This window comes from Hippocampus bargibanti, linkage group LG15, assembly GCF_051943395.1.
Source record: "Hippocampus bargibanti isolate YZ-2025 linkage group LG15, ASM5194339v1, whole genome shotgun sequence".
NCBI classification, from domain to species: domain Eukaryota; kingdom Metazoa; phylum Chordata; class Actinopteri; order Syngnathiformes; family Syngnathidae; genus Hippocampus; species Hippocampus bargibanti.
The window spans coordinates 6,696,277-6,717,273 of NC_142748.1; the positions used below are offsets into that span (position 1 = coordinate 6,696,277).

A 20,997-nucleotide genomic window follows, 5' to 3' on the forward strand; every position below is an offset into this window, starting at 1 on the left:
CAGCACAGAGGACATTTGTCCACCCTAGCTCACGCAACGGCTGAGTAATCAGCTTTAATTAAGGGATTTTTGTCATAAAGGTGCTGCACCCAAGGCGGTGCCTTGAGACGCACCTCCGAAAAAGCCGCGTTAACTCTTGTTAAAACGTCTTGACTGTTCGGGGCTTCCCCGGGGAAAAGAAATTCCTGGTGGCGTTCCCACCTTTTTGCCTCGCTTGAGAGGCTGTTTGTTGGTTTTTAATCGAGATGAAAGAACTCCATTCAAATATCGCGGATTCATAATTGAGCAGTGGTTTCAGCTTGAGTCAATCATGGAAGATTTTAAAGAGAAACAGCACGTGTGTGGGCGGCGGTCTGGCTTGTTATGACAGGCGCTCGTCAGGCGCCCGACCCAAAAAAAACCATCTTCCCGTTTTTTTAAACGGCGAGCAAATGACTCAAACGCTTCGTCTCCGTGTCATCCGCGTTAACCGCGATGACGCCGGAGCCAGACAGGCCGCGACTGGCGAAGCGTCGTCCCCCGTCAACACGTGCTCGGTCAAACGCTTCCCGACGCCTCCGGCACGTGAAAACACTTTGGAAACCGACAACAACCTCTACTCGCTTGTGTTTCGACTTGATTATTAATTAATAGAAGTACAGAGACTTGCGTCAAAACAAACCTTCAATGACGAAGCATAGAAGTCCAAAAAACTCGCTGTATTTGACCCTTTCAAGGAGAGCACTAGACACCAACTACTACTAGCTTGTTATCAGGCTACAATTACATGAAATGGTTAATCCAGTTTTTCTACTTCTTTCATTCCTTTCATCTTCCTTTCTGCTGTGAAATGTAAATTTCTCCACTGCGAGACTAATCAAGTTAAATCCAATCCAAAACTGCTGGCAAGATTTCAATATACAGTGATACCTCGGTTTAAGAACCCCTTGTCTTACGAACTTTTCGGTTTATGAACGTTAAATTTATGAAAATTTTACCTTCGCATACAAACTATTTTTCGGGATACACACGGAGCTGCCACAATGAGTGATGTGTCGTTCGCGAACGAGCCCGTTCTCCTAACAAGAAAATGGCAGCCGACTGTTTTTGTCCTCTATTCTCCGCCCCCACATGGAAATATTTTTTTTAGTTCCCGCTTGATCTTAAACCGTCTTTGGACCAGGATTCGCCGCAATCAGCTCCAAAGGTTGCCTCCCATCCTTGAGGCTTAGACTGTATGACACAGGGAGATATCTCCTCCATCTCTTCAGCTTTCGGAGATCACGGTCACTCCCCTAAACCCCTTCAAAACCTTAAACGCCCTGTCCTGGTGTTGACCCCGCCTGCACGATTCCTCCCCTGGGATCCCCAAATTCTTAAATGTACATCATGTCATTGATTTATACTTGTTTTAAAAAAAATCTAGAAAAAATAAAATAAAAAAGAGGAACAAAATAGCTGACATTTTCTCTCTTAACAATTAAATTTTACTCTAAACATAAAAATATATATCAAATATTTCTCATCATGTGTTAACCCCAATCCCAAATTCAAACATACAGTTGCATTCATTTGATTTAAAATGATTTTTATTTGAAATGCGAAAACTATTGCCCTTAAAGGACAACCGACAATTTTTTTTGTTTCCTAACTGAGAAACGTTCATAAAAACGTTTTATAGAATCTAAAATACCCAAAACACGCAGGCTGATATTTTTAGTCAAATGCAAAACACCAATAAAAATGACTTAGTGTCCCGAAACTACTTCAAAATGACCTCGGTCGGGATGGCGAGTTTCAGAAGGTCCCGTCCCCTTGTTCGTGATGTCACGGCATTACGTCTTGCCTTGCTCGAGAATCAAAACAATGTCTTCAGATTCGGAGAAGATGCTTTCTTGTTACTCATCCAGTTATGAATATGATTCAAATAGTTCTGAAGAGGAAAGCATAAATGTTTTCAATCAATTAAAGAAGTCCTTCCGTCTCATTTTGAGGCGTCTGGACTCCAATGTAGCGCCGCCACTTTAAGAAATAGGAGCAATCAAACATAAAAAGCAGATCACGGTGGTTAATCGGCCCTCATATTTTTTTCTTTTTTTTTTGGGGGGGGGGGGGGGGGGGTCACTCCAAAGTGGCATATGAGTTGTCTGCCTTTGTCTGGGCGGTGATCAAACGCCTCGCCGAAAAGGATTAGAAAAAAAAAGAAAAAAAGTCACATGCAGCTCGGTGCTGTAATATTTAATTCCAGTCATAGGTTTTATTCGGATGTCAACAAAAGCTTTTTTCTTCTTCAAAGTGCAGACGTATTTCCATTTGTTTCTGTCATTTTTCCAGAGCAATAATAAAATATGAGGAAGCTGAACGCCATCAGCTGATTTTTTTTCTCTTATCTTTTCATTCATCTGTTTTGGATCATCGGAAAAAAAACAAAACGCCAATTCTCCGGAATGCTTTAACTCCCATTACACGTGGTTACCGAAGCGGCCGGGGTTGTTAGTTCTCGCAGGTGTGATATTATTTATGAAGAGGCCGAGAAGAAATGCGTGGATGAAATTTGAACAGTTGGAACCGTTTCTGTTGTTTTTCCATTGGAAGCGTTTCAAATTGCTTAATAATCATAAATAAATAAACTACAGATGTCACATTTGGAAATTCCAAGAATTAGATCAGTACGATCAATATTCGCAAACACAGATCTTAGCATAATAGCAATTAAGCTAGCTTTTTTTACTCGTAAATATATCCATGTGATAACTTCAGTGTTTGAGCTACGTTTTATGAAGCACGTAACTGTTCCATCTTTGCGTTTTAAACTGACATCCGCATTTATTTCATGTGCTCTAAAGAAACAGGATTCCTCTCGGCCAGAAACTTGACGAGGTTGAGAAAAACGGAGATCGTTTTCAGATTCCCCATGGAAGAATTAGTTTACGGTTATGACAGCTTTTGTCGTGTTTGAAAGGGTTTACCAAAAAAAACTATCAAAAATGATTTTCTTCCTCTTCGTACTCCTTTTCTTGTCAATAATAACAAAAATAACAAATGACTCCAATTTGGAGATACGTAGTAAATTTGTCATCATGTCCGCCATATTTCATACGACAACGATGATGCTAACAATAGCCCACATGCTTTTCATTGGACCGAGTTGATCTATAAATCAAATGACATCATCGGTGCACCTGCTCGGCCGCTGTAGATGCACCCCCCTCAATAAACGAGAATATTTGCCGTTGATAAATGTCTCCTTTCCGGAGCCTTACAGGCCAGTGTTCCTGATTCACACACATGCTTGGTGATTAAAAAGGAGCGACGCTTGCTTGATGACCAAAGCAGACCGACTGGGAAGAGGGGGGGGGGGGGGGGGGGGCGGTCCACCTCTGGGATGTCCCCGCATCGACCTTGGGTCTGAACTATTACAAGTCAGAGCCACGGCATTGAAAACGCAACTAGCGTATGTGGCCACGTGTGCGCTCCCCCCATAAATTATATCCCCGTGTCGAACCGCGGACTGTTTCATCCATCAGCGGAGGGTCCGGAAGCCTTCGTTGTTCCCACCCGTCCTAGTGCACACGTCAACGGGTTTTTCAATTAAACGCTTGCCGGGGTCATCATCCTCTTGATTTAGAACAGAATCCTTTAGATTAAATGGGCATTGAGAGACTATCGAACCCCTAAAGTCAATCGCAATCTTCTTTCGGAGGTCCCCCCAATTGTAGTACAGTGATACCTCGGTTTACAAACCCCTTGGCTTATGAACTTTTCGGTTTACGAACGTTAAATTTCTGAAAAATTAACCTTGGCATACCAACTATTTTCCGGGATACACACGGAGCACCACAATCAGTGATGTGTCGTTCGCGAACGAGCCCGTTCTCCTAACAAGGAAATGGGAGCGGATTTGTTTTCTCCTCTCTTCCCCGCCCCCAGTCTTCGGTTAAAGCCACGTGATTGGACAAGAACGGAGCAGTGAGGGGAGGTAGTTTAAACATTAAAGACACAGGTAGGCAACAGAGAGTGAGAAAATGCATAGAAAACAGTGACATTTGGTCTCGTTTCAACTTTGATAATTCAAAGGCAGAGTGTCGACTGCAAGGTTAAAATATGCCATCAATCAGGCTCCACAAATAACCCGCACAAGCCATTTGTACGCTTGATACAAAAAGCTATCAACCCAGCTAAACAGAACACAATTGATGAGGAACTAGGTAAAATTATCGCAGAGAAAGCACCTCCAAGGGATCATTCCTCAAAATGGTGAAAGAAGGCTACGTTCCTCAAGTGTTTAATGTTGATGAAACCGGCCACTCCATTCCATCAAGCCATCAACGGCCATCACAAAGGTAAATAAAACCACTTTATTACATAGGACAGTTTATTTCTTTAGTTATAATACCATAGCACATTTATTATACATTAAATAAAGTATATTTTGTGTAGTTTTAAGGCTTAGAAAATTAGAAAATTATGTTTTATGGGGACCTGAGAATGGATTATTCTCATTTGAATGGTTTCCTATGGGAAATTAATTTTTGGGATACACACTTTTCGCCTTACACACTCTGGAAACCAATTAAGTTCGTAAGCCAAGGTATCACTGTATTATTATTTTTTTTAGAATTAAGACGTGTCATTTGGCATTTTAAGACTCCATGTTGCCTTTCACCGCATGGACAACCTCATTGTCAAAACCCCCCACGTCTACATGGTCACACGGTGAGATTTTCCATGTTTTTCCTTCGAGAGTTTCCATGTCACAGGTGTCAACCACCGGCCCCGAGAACAACATGTGTACCCGAGCCGAGGATAAAAGCGAAAGAGGTCGTCGCTGTTTCTTCCGTCGAGTCGGTGACATAATTTGACGCTGACCATCCTTTTCCCTTCGCCCACCCCCATTCCCATTTCTCTTTCATGATCTGGCGTTTGATGTCCTCCAGGATTGTCCTCTCATTGCAACCGTCGGCAGCTGGCGTCAATTTACCGAGAGGGGTCGCATCCGAGGTGAGAATCTCATTTTTTTTATCTTTAGATTTTTGCTTTCATTTTTTCGCATCCACGTGTATACGTTTGAAAATAGCATTTGACAAATGTCGATTTAAATTGCATTCCTTGTTCGTCTGTGCTTGTAAGTCAAGGTGCCAATTCTTTATGCAAACACCTGAAACTGATTTCTTTAAAGGACAACCGACACCATTTTTTTGTCTCCTAACTGACATCAGAAAAACGTTTTATAGCATCTAAAATACCCAAAACACGCAGGCTGATATTTATAGTCAAATGCAAAATACCAATAAAAATGAGTTAGTGTCCCAAAACTACTTCAAAATGACCCCGAAAATCGCGAGTTTCAGAAGGTCCCACCCCCTTCTTCGTGACATCACGCCAAGACGTCTTGCCTTGCTCTAGATTCAAAACAATGGCTTCAGATGCTTTCTTGTTACTCATCCAGTGATGAATAGGATTCAAATAGTTCTGAAGAGGAAAGCATAAATGTTTGCAATAGATTAAAGAAGTCCTTCTGTATCATTTTGAGGCATCTGGACTCCAATGTAGCGTCACGGAAAATGCACAAGATGGCGCCCAAGCTCCGTTGGAAATGGGCTGATTTGTCTGCTGGGAATTTGTGTCAACTAGTATCAAATAGTAGTCTAGGTGCAACACACAACAATTCACCATCGCGTTATTTATGTGTTTTCCTTATAATTTCGCCATCAACACAGTTTGCAGACCAAACAAAGTACCCAAAATGCATTGTGTGTCGCTTTCTCGGTCAGGGGCGTTCCAGATCGTCATCAACTGGAAAACAAGACTTCCTGAATATTCAGTGCGAATCTTAAAACGTAAAATATAACTATATGCCGTGGAATATTTGTCAAATACGCTCAGTAGAAGTCATTTGAAGTGATTTTACAAATTATGGACGCAACTTGTCCGGAGGCGTCGGTTATCCTTTAAGAAGCCAACATGTGATTTTAATAAATGTTTTTCCTCAACAAACCACGAGATTCCAAACAAAAAAAATATATATATTCAGGTCCATTTCGCGGTTGGCAGGAGATATAAAAAAGAGCACTATTGAATGATTTCTGGCTCCAAGTATCAAAATAGCCGATTGAGCATGAAAAGTGGAACAATTCCCGCCTGGCCAAACAACGACGCGGCGTCATCCAAGCGGACCGAAACCGGATCGTAACAGATCTCTGTATTGGACTCCCAAATGCAATCAGACTCCTGTTGTATCCTTCAAAGCTCCTAACGGAGATGGGTCTGATGTTCCCGGGGCCGCCGCTTTTGCACCCGGCTGCGGGATCCATTAGGAAAAGGCTGACGGTTTCATCCAGTTAAACACCACGAAGGGAATTGTTTCTCCTCGTTGGATGATGACTTCTGGAGCTTCTCCGCCATCTGTTTTCCAACCAAACGTCTTTTGTAACCTTCATTACAACTTCTGAATATGGGCCACAAAGTACAAAACCCAGTATCTCGTCCCCTGTCAGGTCTTCTGGAAGCGGCTCCGTAACCGAGCGGATTTCCCTGAGGTGCTTTCACCCGAAGCCACACTGCATCAAAACATGTGCGAAGGTCATAAAAATGTCCGCCTGATTTTTATGTGGCAGATAAAGCAGGCGTGACGCGCCATCCACGGCGTCTTCTTTCTGACCACCAACATCTGTTGCTCGATTTTCCAACAAAGCCTTTCAACCTTCATCTTGCCTCTTACCTGAACCCCCACCCAAGTTATCATTCTCCAAGCTGCCGTTGTCGTATTTCACTTGAAAAGTCGCCGTCTGATGATTCCCATTCGTCAAAAACGTCGGAAGTCCCCCTTGGACTCCCCCATGTTGTGAAAACAAAAACACGCACATGCACTTGGCTTCTTGGATCGGCATCCAAAATTGCAGGTGTTGTTCAGGGTCACTTCATCCCAACCCTGCTTGAAACTAACCCCGGTTTGAAAGACTCATTTGAAGCCTTACTTTGGGCTTGAGACCCCAAATTAAATTCCAACCCTACTGGGAAGGCCCTTTTGTGTGATATCATAACCGCCACACCCCCTACTCAAGATTGAAAGCCAACACCTGCCTTGAAAACCTCATTTGGAACCTGATCTCATGCTTGAAACCTGAATTTGAAAGCCCAACCCTGCCTTGTTTTCAACCCAACTCTGAACCCCAAACGTTGGTTCCGAGTATTTGTAACCTGGTTTGAAGCCCAAATTTGACACCATAAGTCAACCTTGAAACTGAAACATAAAATCCCAACCCTACCGGTGATGCCCGATAATTTGACCCTTGTGTCAAAGGGAGTGCATGGCGGGAGATTTGTAACCCACGGCAACTGCCGGAACGTCCACAAAGTGAAGCACTACTCAAATTACCCAACCCGAAGAGGATACATGGGGAATTGCGCCGCTGCCCAAGAACAAAAGCACATCAAAGAGCGAAATGTCCGCCATTGCTCATTTTTACGATAACTTGACTTGGGAAATGGATGCGTCTGCATGTCGCTTACTGGACGCATTGTGCTTATTTTGGCGGGACTTCCTGTGAAGTGCATCCAGCGTGCGGTTGATTAAACAGCGACGGGTAATAAAGGATGAGATGCACCCCCCCCCCCAATCCCTAAAAAGCCCAGGAACAAAGACCACCGCATGTCAAGCGTTTCAGCCTGCTTGTCTCCCGATGACTTTTCTATGCCTTTGTTGTGCAGTCGCAACTCTTTTGCGAGACGTCCCGTTGGCTGCCGGCCAGCACGGCCGCACGAAGAAACGATGGGATGTCATAATCCCCACCCCTCTCGCCGCCTCCCCTGCCAGGGTTTGAAAAAAAATCCACTCCTGTACAACATGCAGTCCGCTTCATCTTCCAATAACAAGGTTAGTTTTGCTATCAGTGTGCGCATCATATTTAAGCTAGCTCGGATTTGTTTTTCTTTTTTTTATTATTGTTTTTCACATTAAGACTAACATCAAAAATCCTCACCCTAGTTTGAAACCCAATGATGAAACTGTAACTTGAACATTTTACCTTGCCTCTAAAAACAGTCAAAAATAGTTGACAGGTAGATTCGCGCAAGCCATATTGGCAGGGGCAGTGTTCTCATCGAATGGACTATTGGGCAATTATATATTGTTAAATTGACATTCCACTCTAATGAAAATGACGAAAAATAAAATCAGTCACACATAGCGACGCTCTCGGCCGCCACAATATCAATCGCGGTCTCGACATTTCCATTCTCGGGAAGTCGACTTCCTGGTGGGACGTGTTTGCGCTCGTCTGTCAGACCCAGTGATTTATTTGTTCTCTGACTTTGTCCCAGTGGAGTTGTAACAGCAACAAGCCGCCGGCCCGCCCGCACACGCTACATGATCACTGACATCCATCTCAAACAATTAAATGTGTTTATTCTGCTTTTTGAGTGGAGAATTATAGCTTTGGAAAAGAAAAAAACATTTACGGCACATCCAGCTAATGTTTGATGCTAATGTGTCCCATGTTAGCTGCGCAGATGACAACTGAAGAAGTCATGAAACAACTCGCATTCATATATTTTTTTCTTCTAAAACTTCACTTGAAACCGTATACAACCGACACCGTTTTATTGTTTCCTAACTGACATCAGAAAAACATTTTATAGCATCTAAAATACCCAAAACACGCAGGCTTATATTTATGTAAAACACCAAGGACGTCTTACCTTGCTCTAGAATCAAAACAATGGCTTCAGATTTGGAGAAGATGCTTTCTTGTTACTCATCCAGTTATGAATATGATTCAAATAGTTCTGAAGAGGAAAGCAAAAATGTTTGCAATCCATTAAAGAAGTCTTTCCGTATCAATTCGAGCCATCAGGACTCCAATGTAGCGTCCCAGAAAATCCACAAAATGGCGCCCAAGCTCCGTTGGAACTCGGTTTTGTTTAATTTAAAACCCCATTACTTGGTTTTGACCTCTGAATTTAAAAATTTTAAACCATATTCCTGTGTCAAAACCCTAATTTCAGACACTATCTGCGAATTGAAACCCTAATCCTAAACCAAGTAAATCCACTCACTGAACATCACCGAGTACCAAATGTCGTTTATGTCTTCATTCAGTCTATTATTTTTCTGCCTTTTCTTTGTTTTTGTAAATGTTGACGCCTCTGGCTGGCTAATAACACATCTCACATTGCGTCGCTGCAAAGCGTCTAAAAAGCGATTGCGTTACATCACATTGGCCTCTAAATCTCCTCAGTGGCTAAAACAACAACTGGGATTTGGGGATCACATGGACGCCCCCCCCCCCGAACCTCCACTACCACGTTTGCGAGCGTGTTGAAATACCGACGCCAAAGCTGCGTCTTAATGCAAAAAAAAATGTCTTGACGTTTTCCGGACGCAGTTCAGCTCAAAGCTTTTATTTTTTTCAAGATCACATATATGATCACAAACATCATTAGGGAGAAAATAAATGTGAAGGCCCATGGGAGGGATTGCACTGGTGTTCATTTGGCTAAAGATCTGTCATTCTTACATTTTACGCGCACGCGCGTGCGTACTGTAAGCCTGGGCGGGTCTCGTCTTCACTTTGTTCGAGCCGAGCGACTGATTGGAAACATCGGGATCCATGTCCTAACTAGGCCGTTTTAAACATTCTCATCTGTGCGTGTGCGTGTAGAACAGGTGAACTGTGAAAAAAGGCAAAACACACACATACACACCCGGAGTGAAGGATGCTCGCCCTCTGACTCACAGACAGAATATCATAAATCGGATTCACCGAGTGAAGGAAATCTGATTCTGCTCTTTCTGTGCTGCACGTTTGTCAAATAAAAAACGACGAACACGATAAAAGGGTTTCAAGTTAAAAATCTCAAGGCGGTTTTCGGGTTTTGAATTCAGGTTGGAGTATAGCCTCAAATCATGGTTTGGTGTCCCGAAATTAAAAAAAAAAAAATACAGCGATACATCGGTTTATGAACCCCTTGGCTTACGAACTTTTCGGATTACGAACATTAGATTTAGAAAAATTTAACCTTGGCATACAAACCTTACCTTGGCATATAAACTTTTTTCGTACATGGAGCTGCCTCAATGAGTGATGCGTTGTTCGCGAACGAGCCCGTTCTAACAACAAAATGGCAGCCAACTGTTTTTGTCCTCTATTCCCCGCCCTCAGTCTTCGGTGAAAGCCACGTGATTGGTCAAGAACGCAGCAGTGAGGGGAGGTGGTTTAAACATTAAAGAGACAGGCAGACGACAGTGAGAGAGAGAGTTTCAACTTTGATAGTTCAAAGCCTGTGTGTAGACTGCAAGGTTAAAATATCCCATCAATCAGGCTCCACAAACAACCCATCGCCATCAACCTGTTTTGTGTGCAGTACGTGTTCACACTTCAGGCTGACATCAGGTGAAAACTTGAAAAGTACTCAACTACAAAAAAAATCCAACCAAACCCCTCGCCAAGAGCCAATCTTTGCTCCAGGGCATGTTTTTAATATGCTTTTAATCAGTGTATCTCATCCAAACGAAAAAAAAAAACAAAAGCATCTTTAATCAATGGAATTTTCCGGAACAAAACAACATGTTTGTAATTAGCCCACACGTGCTTTGCAACACACGCACACACACATTTGCGCTCATTTGACACGTGTGACATGATGGAACCTTCACGTCATTGTACATGTACAACAGATGTTATATTCAATATAATCATCTCCTGACAATGATTAATATGATCAATTCATCTCCCGGCAGCTCTCTGTGTGCGTTTGGCACTTGCGCTAGTCAGCGTGAGGTTGGCGATGCTGACACGTAAATGATGGATGGATGGATGGATGGACGCGTGGAAATTCTTGTTCCCAAAAGTCGCCGACTGCCATCTCGCGCAGAGCATGACACGGGTAAGATTACTTACTAAAGGTTTCAAATTTTAAGGACAAGCGACGCCTCCCGGCAAGTTGTGTCCATGATTTGTAAAATCACTTGAAATGACTTCTACTGAGCGTATTTTACAAAGATTCCACCGCATATAGCTATATTTTACGTTTTAAGACTCGCGCTGAATATTCAGGAAGTCTTGTTTTCGAGTTGATGACGATTTCAGACGTGACGTCACGTCTGGAATGCCCCTGACCGAGAAAGCGACACACAATGCATTTTGGGTACAAACTTTGTGTTGATCCGTGTTGATGGCGAAGTTAGAAGGAAAACACATAAATAACGCGATGGTGAATCGTTGTGTGTTGCACCACGACTACTGTTTGATACTAGTTGACGCAAATTCCCAGCAGACAAATCATTTCCAACGGAGAAACAAAAAAATGGTGTCGGTTGTCCTTTAATAGCAGGCTTTTTTAATGACAATGTCAATTAAGATTTCAGGGTAAAGCGATACGGATTAAATGATAGAAACTATGAGATTAGCGTCACAAATGAGAATGACTTCTCAATCAAGATATTGTGTGTTAAATAATCCATACGTCAAAAAAAACAGGTCTCTAATCAACCGCTAAAGAAACCGTGATTGACGTTGGATGCTAGCTCTTTCCTAACTCTTTTGTGGAGGGGCTTTGAAATGTACTCGGCGCAAATCAGGTTGCCATTGTTGTGGCGCATGAGAGGGGGTCGGGCCGGGGGTTTCGCCACTCAGCCGAATGCCCACCCAAGTGGTCTCGAAGCCCCTTGACGAAACGCTACGGAAGACTCCCAATGCACCTAAATTGTTTGCATTCAGACGCCGCCGTCATGTAAAGCATTCCTGGCAGGCGCCGCCGAGAGAGGAGGCTGGTTTATTGGAGGCCGTGTTCCCACGGAGGCACTCGGACGGGCTCTTTACAGGATTTTGGAACCACGCATGAGAGCTTTGAAGTCTTTGTCGGGTTTGGTTCGCATCTACAAGCGACCAGGCGGATGACATAGGAGCTTGAAATTTGGAGTCGAGAAGGGTCCCATTAGAATTTAGTCGAAAAATCTGATTGACCACGTGATGGATCGGTGCGTCGTTTTTAGCTTAGCATCTGTTAGCAAGCCTGTGTTGAGAACCCCAAAATTTTCTTTTATAGTAGTGCTGTGATACCTTGGCTTACGAACTTAATTGGTTCCCAGACAGAGTGTGTAAGGCGAAAAGTGTGTATCCTAAAAATTAATTTCCCATAGGAAACCATTAAAATGAGAATAATCTGTTCCCAGGTCCCCATAAAACATAATTTTTTACTTTCTAATTTTACCACTTCGCCTCATTGCTGCATTCTTGACCAATCACATGGCTTTAACCGACGACTCGGGGCGGGGAAAAGAGGACCAAAACAAGCCGACTGCCATTTTCTTTTAGAAGAGCGGCACATCACTCATTGTGGCAGCTCTGTGTGTATCCCAAAAAATAGTTTGTATGCCAAGGTAAAATTTTCATAAATGTAACGTTCGTTAACCGAGAAGTTCGTAAGCCAAGGGGTTCGTAAACTGAGTTATGACTGTACTTTTTAACTCTATTCCCAAATTACATTTTGTACATTTCTTTAAGCCTGGAGATCCTCTAGTTTGTCTGTTTCCTTTTCGTTGTCATTAGCTGCGCTTTTTTCATGACATTTGCGGTATGGTTGAGGTTCCTGAAAAAAGAAAAAGTACAGTACATGTGGGAGGCTTTAAAGGGTTTTTTTTTGTGGAGGGGGGTAATTTTTCCCTTGTAGCGACTTGATTTTATTTATTTTTTTATTCTATTTGTGTTCCGATTCAATCACATTCTGCCGAATTGCTTTGTGTGATTTAGTGACGTGCGTTTAGGCTGCAAACGGGTTCATGTTGTCTGTAAAAAAAAAAAAATAGTTCAGGACAAATTCACATCAACTAAACAAGAATAAACTACTTGTCATGAAATGATAAAAAAGATTGTTTATCCTCCAAACAAACCAAATTGCCCGAGTCAGTTTTTACACAATGGATCTTGCGACAGCACCGCCATGCTTGCAATAAATATTTTGCTCCAAGTCTCACTGGGAGCCTCAAAAACCTGAGCACCATCAGGGCTCCCGGAATGTGCTTGTTTCATTAGGGGTCCTCAAGTCCTCTCCCAGCCCTCTGGGCCCACCCACCTATTTTTAATTTCTGCTCCCAGTGGCACCCCCGCCCCGGGCCATCCTGTCTCGGAGGTGCCACGCTGCCAAAGGTTAGCGAGGCCGGCCGGTTCTCAGACGGCATCGGTGCCAAGGCTAACAGTCTGGCTCTGACGGGACCCCGTTTCATGACGCTCCCGTGTTTCCTAGTATGGTCCTAACCCGCCTTTCTGTCATGTCCGCCGCTGACTCCATCCCAGGAGAACGTTTGTGAACTTAAACACTGTTTTGATTCCATCTGCGTTCATGTGGTTGCTAAACAGGAATATTGTGACATGACTTGGATGAGCTGCCACTCAAACTCACAAAGGTCAGTCAGAAATGCCTTCAAGCTCCAATGGGAACAGTCAGATCAAACATGACCGTGAAACCTGACTGACTACCACCCTGTCAATCATCCCTTGGGTGTGCCAGAAAAACAATATAAAAGCTAGCTCATGTTAGCATTGTGAGCTAACCTGTCATGTTAGGTAACGGCGTTGATTTTATTCGAGGCAAGACGCTCAGGTCTTGCAACTCCAGACAGTTCTACTCAATGTCGCGATTTTTATCATGTAGATATTGACAGTTAACTCATTCACTGCCAGACGATGTTGCAAATTGTAAACAAATTTGTACTATATATTATAATAATAATAATAATAGTTTCATTATTGGTGATGATATCGCATTCAAAAAGCCTTAGAGAGGTGGTGGTGGGGCGCGTTGTTTCAGCGAGGCAAAATGAAAGACGTTTTGGAATAAAAGAGCTCAAGGCATTGAGAAACAAATCTCATCCCGCTTGTGTTGCTGATTAGTGGGGACGTCCCGCAGGAAATGAGAACATGAGAACCAACTGTTTGGCTGTAACCTCTCTTTCTCTCATCTCTCTTTTTTTTTTTTAAGAAATTTGACTTCAACGTATGACCGCCAGGTAGACGAGAAAAGTCTGAGAAAGAAATCGGGAGTAGGGGAAAGTCTTCCAAATTCACACTTGCCTCACTTGACCCGCAGCCTTCCTCCCGGCTTTTGTTTGCGTTCCGTCAAAAAAAGACGCTTGGCTTTTTGATCTTGCCGCCGCCCGGACGCTTCCATTGCCATGTGGAGTCAGCGCACAAACATTTATGTGTTAAATGTGAGACGACACCGAGAGCCGCCGCCGCTTTGTGTTTGGGTCATTTGAAGGAAAACAATCCGGAATCCGAAGGAACAAAGACAAGCTTTCCGAGGGAGTTTTTTCCCTTTGGTTTCCACTTTAAAAACCCACAACATGGCTCTTGATTGACTTAATGGAAGATGTCATGTTTGTGTTCATTGCCGCAATTTAGCTTACAATCAAGATGTGATCCCATGTGATTCCCCCGCTCGCTTGATGAAAGCCTTCAAAGCGAACGACGCAGACAAAAGTAACGTGAGACGCAATTAATAAGACAGCCAGAATTTGGACGGCAGCCCGAATATCAATTTCTCAACGTTCTTAAGACATTTTAGACAACTCGTCTTTGCGGTAAGCCTTTTAAGACAGTTCCGTCTTTTGTTCCCTTGTCTCAAGGCATATCTTTGGTCAGGAACGATCTTACTGGCGGGAGCTGCTTGGAGATGAAGAAGGAGAATAGAAAGTGCAGATCGTGCGATGATATCCCATTGGGACATAATTCGGGGGGACCTGGGAGGACGTGCACACTGCAAGAATCAAAACAAGGGCGAAGACAATCCTACTGTACCCTGCGCACCCTGCCCACCATCTTTTCCAGCGACAAATCCATGCACACCAAATTTAGCGGACATTTAAACAGCTACACCCCCTATCGCCATTAACTCGAAACAGTAACCCAAATGTAGCTATAGTGCCTATTTGCAATGTTTTTAATGATGATACTAGTGCAATTTTTGCTTTTAGCATTCTGCATTGAATTGACCCCCCCAACCGTACCTGCTGCAACCTGGTTGGGAAACCCGGAGATTGACAAGCAGAACCGACAAGATTGACAGAATCTGCATGGACCGAATTCGGGAACCCAGGCAAGTAGAACTGTTTGACGGAAACAATCACGATTTTGTCACTTCCTGTCGTCGAAATGTGTCTCAATGTCTTTCATCGACGGCGATCACGTGGTGGCTGTCGAGGGTCTACAGATGCGCGATGAAAATTCATGATTCAACGGCACCCTTTTGTTTTCATATCATGACTCATTTGTGTTTGTAGTAGCAATGTTGTCCACAGTGAGAGTGCGACCGCAGGATTGGAGTAAAAATGCTACTAGCGACAATCATGCACCATGTGTTTGCTTTTTCATGTTAGCGACTTGAAAGAACAACAAGAAGGGGAAACAAATATTTAATGAGTGTGTCAACTTAATTTAGAGCAGAGGACAAAAAGATTATATAGATTTCCTTTGTGTTTGTGAAAGGGAAAAGTATGTGATCTTCGCTAGCGACAAAAGAAGCCATCAGTTGTGGACTAAACGGCCACACCCTTTTGCGCTATCTGAGGGAGAGGAAGTGAGGGGGGTGTCACCGTTGAGGATATTGTTACGAATAAAGAGAAGAGCTGCAATTAAATATGAATACTGTTTTTGTGTTGGTGAGCAGAACGAGTCTCGGTTTTATTTTACAGAAATCCCAAAAACACTGTTCTTTTCTGTACTCTATATCGCGTTTTTTGGATTTTTTTGTACAGGATGCTTATGTTTAGATTAGATTAGATGAGCCAGTGAAGACATTTACATTTCGCAGTCACAAAAACAAAATACAGGAGCGGCTGTAAAGGCAGCCACTCTCTCGAAGTCAAAAAAAATATGTGACAACACAGACACAGTCATTCAATCTTAAGCACTTTCTACACCCTCTTTGTTGCATGAAGCAGAGACAGGAGAGGATCAAAGCTCCTTTTCACAAGTGGATCAGGGACGTCATGGTGGAATGTGCAGGTCTGCTACCAGGTAAGTTTTGAAAGCAAACACGAAGCTGTAACATCCATTGACGAAAAGCGATTGTCTCGCATCTCCAGTCGCAGACTGTCCAACATCAATCGAACAAAGCGTGGCTGTGAAAATACTGCCTATTGAAGGTGCATAAAAGCACAATCGCCACAGAGCTTTACAGTGATGACAGTCAAATGGCACTGACATTCCTCCCAATCAAAAACAGTGCTGCCCAGTACTTGCCCAGTTTGAGAGATTCCTTTCGGCCAATTGTTTACTGGAGTCTTGATTTAACTGGCAGATGTTTTGCTCGATTTTCTATCCTTCAAAAACAAAACATTGTATGTGATGTCAGGAATCCAAAAAGGCGTTGCCACTTTTCCCACCCAATCTCTCGCCCAGCGTTCCGAGGCCACTCTCGCCTGGTGAAAACAGGAAAAGCTTGTGGACGGACCTGGAGCGAGTCCAGTTAACACCTCCCCCTCCCGTGTTTATCGTCTTATATCCTTGCCTCCTTTGATCCCCTCGCCCCATCTGGCGCAGGTGAAGGATCCGCATAGCTCCGCTTTCCGCCCCGAGACGCTGACTTGTGGACTCTTCCTGCTCTGAGCGCCATCTGCATAAACGGGCAGCCCGCCGCGAAGAGGGCGCGCCGACCTTCGCAATCGCTAAATGCCATCGTTTGGCGGCACGTTTGCTTACTCTCAAGCGTTCCCTGTGATTAGGCCAGGAAATGGATGATTATAATTTGGGCCAAATATTTAATGTTCCCATTATTTGAGCGCCACTACGTCATGGCCAACCCCGCCACGCGTACAATAACAGTGGGACAGATTCCCACAGTGAGACTTTGCGCACACACAGACCACCGGTGCAGTACACACCTGAACTACATGGAGGCATATCTTCCGATTGTTTAATGTAGTTGTCATCATTAGGCACAGCGACTACCACCCGGATTTCAGGAGACCCACCAAAAAAAATGCCTGAGAATAAATACACAGCGAGCCGCAATGTTGATTGGGCGTGGCCATTTTAGGGTAATTTTTTATTTTTAATTTAGTGGGGAAAATTCGGCCCCTGAAGCTTGTTTCACTTGGCAGAATTAAACATTCCCTCTGTGTCCAACCACAAAAAATAAAAAAACCTTGCAAATCTGTTTGAAAAGTCATCCATTTTGGTTTGAAGTGGCCATGTTACGCTTGTTTTAGTCATTTCCTCGGGTCCTTTGAATTTTGGTCTAATTCATCACATGCAAAGTATCTCGCAATTATGTGGGTATGTTAAGTAGACCCACCAAAAAGTCACCATGCCTCAAAATTATGATTTCAAGCTTTCAGTTTGAATTTCATGGAATGCGGGTGAATTTTAGGCCCCCATAGGCACCTTCATTTTGACACGGTGAAGTCAGCGTTGTCATACTGCTGCGAAAATACGATAATTGGCACCAAAATTGACGGTTTAAAAATCCATATCTCATTTAAGGATGGCTCCGGAATCCTTCAGGTTGAGGAACGTCGCCGTTCGCAGTCCCCCCGCTCCTCTCAGCAGAAAGCGACCATGTTGCTCGCAGGGATTGCAGAGCAACATCTGTTTCTCAGCACTTTGTGGCGCACATGTGGTCTCTTAACCTTAACAAAGACGTCTTCATGTGGTTGACCATTTATTTTCCCTAGCGAGCAAAGCAGCACATTCATGCCATATTTTCTAATCAAACTAAAATGCGCCATTTTTAATTGTTTTTTTTTTAATCTGATGTGAGAGAAACCGCAAAGATCAACGAAAAGCTCTTTTAATTCCTTGAGTAAACTCAGGTGGAGCTCGGCGAGCGGAGCCGCGGCGCCTCTGCACTCGTGGGCTTTTAACGACTTTGTCACAGCGTGTCGGCGTGTGCGCTGTGGATGTGTCGCGAGCCTTCCTGCGGTCGCCGCTTGAGGCTGCAGACCCGCCGCCGCGGTTACGTCTGCGCATCACCTGCCACGTCAACTTTAAAACGTCGCTGGCCGAGATAATCGGTTGTCAACATCTTGATTTTAGTTACGGAATGCAGGAAAGGGTGCACACTCAAATTTGGGAGGGGGGCTGAAATGTTTTGTTTTTCCTAGTGTGAGATTGCTATTTGCAGATTTCTGCTTTGCTTAAGTGATTTTGCAATTTATCATGAGGCTCATTAACTTCTGCTGTGAAACAACTTATTTCTGTGTTTTTTTTTTTTGTGACTTGATGGCAGATATTTCCTCTCGCCAACAGACGCCTGATAACGATCTCCACGTTCTCCCCAAGTCCTGAGAACCACGAGGGTGACCCACCCTCCGCCCCCATTCGCCCAAGTACGGCAGTCTTCCATGAAGACAATACACTCCAAGACAACGCGGGATTCCCTGCGAGAGTCACAAGGAATGACTTGCGGGGAATGCTATGCGGGGAGGGGGGGGGGGGGTGACATCTGCAGACCATAAAAGCAACAAAGAAAGGGTGCTGACGACCTTATTTTTTGTTTTTATCTTTGGGTGGCCGATCCTCATTGCATGTGCTGTCCCAATAGTTCATCTTGGACTCATCATGTCATCAGAAGAGGACCACAATCCCTGGCTCATGGTTGTGGTTTGACCCAGAGAGCAAGAAAAAATGGTGGAGTACGACCTGGGTGACAGTAGATTTTTATTTTTTATAATTTATTAAAGCCACATCAATGCTTATTTTTTTCATGAACAATAACATTTTTAACAGACGGAATAAACAAAATGCCATTGAATGCATTGTCGCGGCCGACACGGCGAACGCGGCCTCGTGCGACCACCACGCCTCACCTCCAATCCAAAAAAAAGCCAACAGATGATTCGTGATTCAGACTTCACCTCAACTTCCTCATTTCCTGCTCTACTGCCAGTTGAGTACACCACAAGTAATTGTCGTACGTTTTTTTCTCCACTCGGGCACGCAGGGGGGTTATCGGCAGTGAACCCAAACGGGCCTATAATGATGGCGCTGGTATCGCAATGACCCCCACAGCACCTCAATGTGTTTATGTCTGGTGGCCAGTAAGTAAACTCTGGTGTTTGTTGTAGAATGTAGCAGATTTCTATCGACCAGTCTAACAGTTCATTTTCAGTATTATTTTTATGATTTTTTTTTTTTACATCACTACGCCTGCAAATGACACACTCTTGAAATACGCTCAACCCAGAACACATGAAAATACATCACTGGATGATTTTTATTTTTCTATTTTCAAAGGGGGGGTGGGGGGGTATGACCTAATTCCTCTCTGGGAGGTGGATGACATGGACACGGCACTCTTGTACGCTCACAGCCAGAGGGGATTAAGTGAGACAACGCTGTGAGCAAACTGGTTCCCCTCCAACATGTGCTCGAAGTAAAGTGGGAGGAGGTGAAGCAGGCCAACTACAGCACCAAATGTCAGCTGATAGGTTGCAAACATTCTTGTAAAACGTTTTCCATGACGGGCAGTTGCATGTCCGTTTAAAAGCAGTCATGTGATCTTTTCCGTGTGAACAGGTCACCCCCTACAGGAAGTGCACAAAAAAAGAACAGGAAGTGCACACAAAAGAACCGGAAGTGGGGAAGAAGTTTAGTGGGACACAACCGCACCCATACACCTGAACTGCAGTTTGCAAAATACCTGGCAGAGGTGAATGAAGAAACTGAAAGTACAAAAGTCACAATCACGAGTGAGTTAAGAAACCGAAAGTACCAAAAAAGTCACAATAACAATTACAGCTACAAGACAAGTACCATTGTTGGATATCAACAACGTCTGCATGGATATCTTGTGGAGAGACTGAAAAGGAAATCTTTAAATCTGCATGGATGACCTTGTAAACTGCCCACTTGGAAGAAAGTCAACGTCAAAGTAAGTGCTATTTGTTTTTTTTTTGGGGCTCTCCGGCTTGCAAACACAAACACCAGGCCGCTCAGCTTGCCAAACATTTCATGCTCGGGGGCCATCTTGGATCACCCTCTGCAATTGAACCAAACCCAAGCAGGCGTGTCAAACTACTGGCTCGTAGGTGGCCATTTTGAAATGAAAACTTTGTTTTTCATTTTGGTCAAATGGGGCACATTGTCACCCTCATAAATTACATTTAGTTGAACTAATGAATTTGACACCCCTCATTTGAAAACAGCTGACTCACTCTTTGCCTTCATTTATTGATGTTAATGTTATCAATAATGTAGAAACCATTTCTGCTGCTGCTGTTGATATTGCTGCTTCTATCAATATATATTCTCCTGTTGCTGGTCTTGTCATTGTTTGTGTTGTTGCTGGGATTTTTTTTTGTTTGTTTGATTCAGCCAGCTGCTATTTTTTTTTGCTATTTGTTGTTGCTGTTGCTATTGCTGTTGCTTCTCTCCCTGGTTTTGGTTTTTATTCTGCTGCTGCTGTTTTCCACCTTCTGTTGCTGCTGCTATGCTATGCACCGTATGTTATAAGGGTAGGTATCTACATATATTTTTTTACTACTTGAAACCTAAATGGTCTTTGTCTCGGGGGAAATTTACAAACCCGACGCTAGTTATTGAACTTTTTTTCCCTGAACATTCATTTCAATGTTGCAGTTCGGCTTTTCCCCGGAGTGATTAGGTCACCGTTTTTCTCAAAGGCCACAATCTCTTCAAAGGCAAACTGTAGCGTGCTTTATCAATCATATGCATTTGATTTTCGCATCGCTTTTATTTAAACCCAAAAAGTCGAGTACTTACAGGGGACGAGGTCGTCCCCTTGACAATCGACTTTCAGGACAGCAATATACTTTTGAGGCTGTAGAAAAAAGTTAGTGATCATAAACTCTGTGGTGTACATCATTGCGGGTGTACCTCTGTCAGGTTCCCATCAAATAAAGTCACCAGCAGTCCGTCTGTAAACCCAAATAACACTTCCGACCCCAGCGAGAATGAAAACAAATCCATCCCATCGCGCCCGCCTCCATCAGGGAAAGCAGCGCTGACGGACGTGATATGACGGCCCCCATAGGCGTCCGTTCTGGCTGGTTGACAC

General features: G+C 43.6%; 1 protein-coding gene across 8 annotated transcripts in view; it reads left to right on the plus strand.

Annotated features, from left to right (window-relative positions):
* dusp3a (dual specificity phosphatase 3a) overlaps window positions 1–20,997 on the plus strand; it is a 98,918-nt gene that overhangs the window by 29,615 nt on the left and 48,306 nt on the right. For 4 of the 8 annotated variants that reach the window (XR_016117417.1, XR_016117414.1, XR_016117421.1 and 1 more), the window contains exons 7-15: window positions 4,917–4,980; window positions 7,690–7,855; window positions 10,721–10,866; window positions 14,954–15,075; window positions 15,917–15,995; window positions 18,228–18,624; window positions 18,708–18,882; window positions 19,497–19,629; window positions 19,719–19,851. The gene's annotated coding sequence lies outside the window, so the exon portion shown is untranslated. Of the gene's footprint in view, window positions 1–4,916; window positions 4,981–7,689; window positions 7,856–10,720; window positions 10,867–14,953; window positions 15,076–15,916; window positions 15,996–18,207; window positions 18,625–18,707; window positions 18,883–19,496; window positions 19,630–19,718; window positions 19,852–20,997 lie in introns of all 8 variants that reach the window. The other 4 variants (XR_016117415.1, XR_016117416.1, XR_016117420.1 and 1 more) reach the window with 4 other exon arrangements.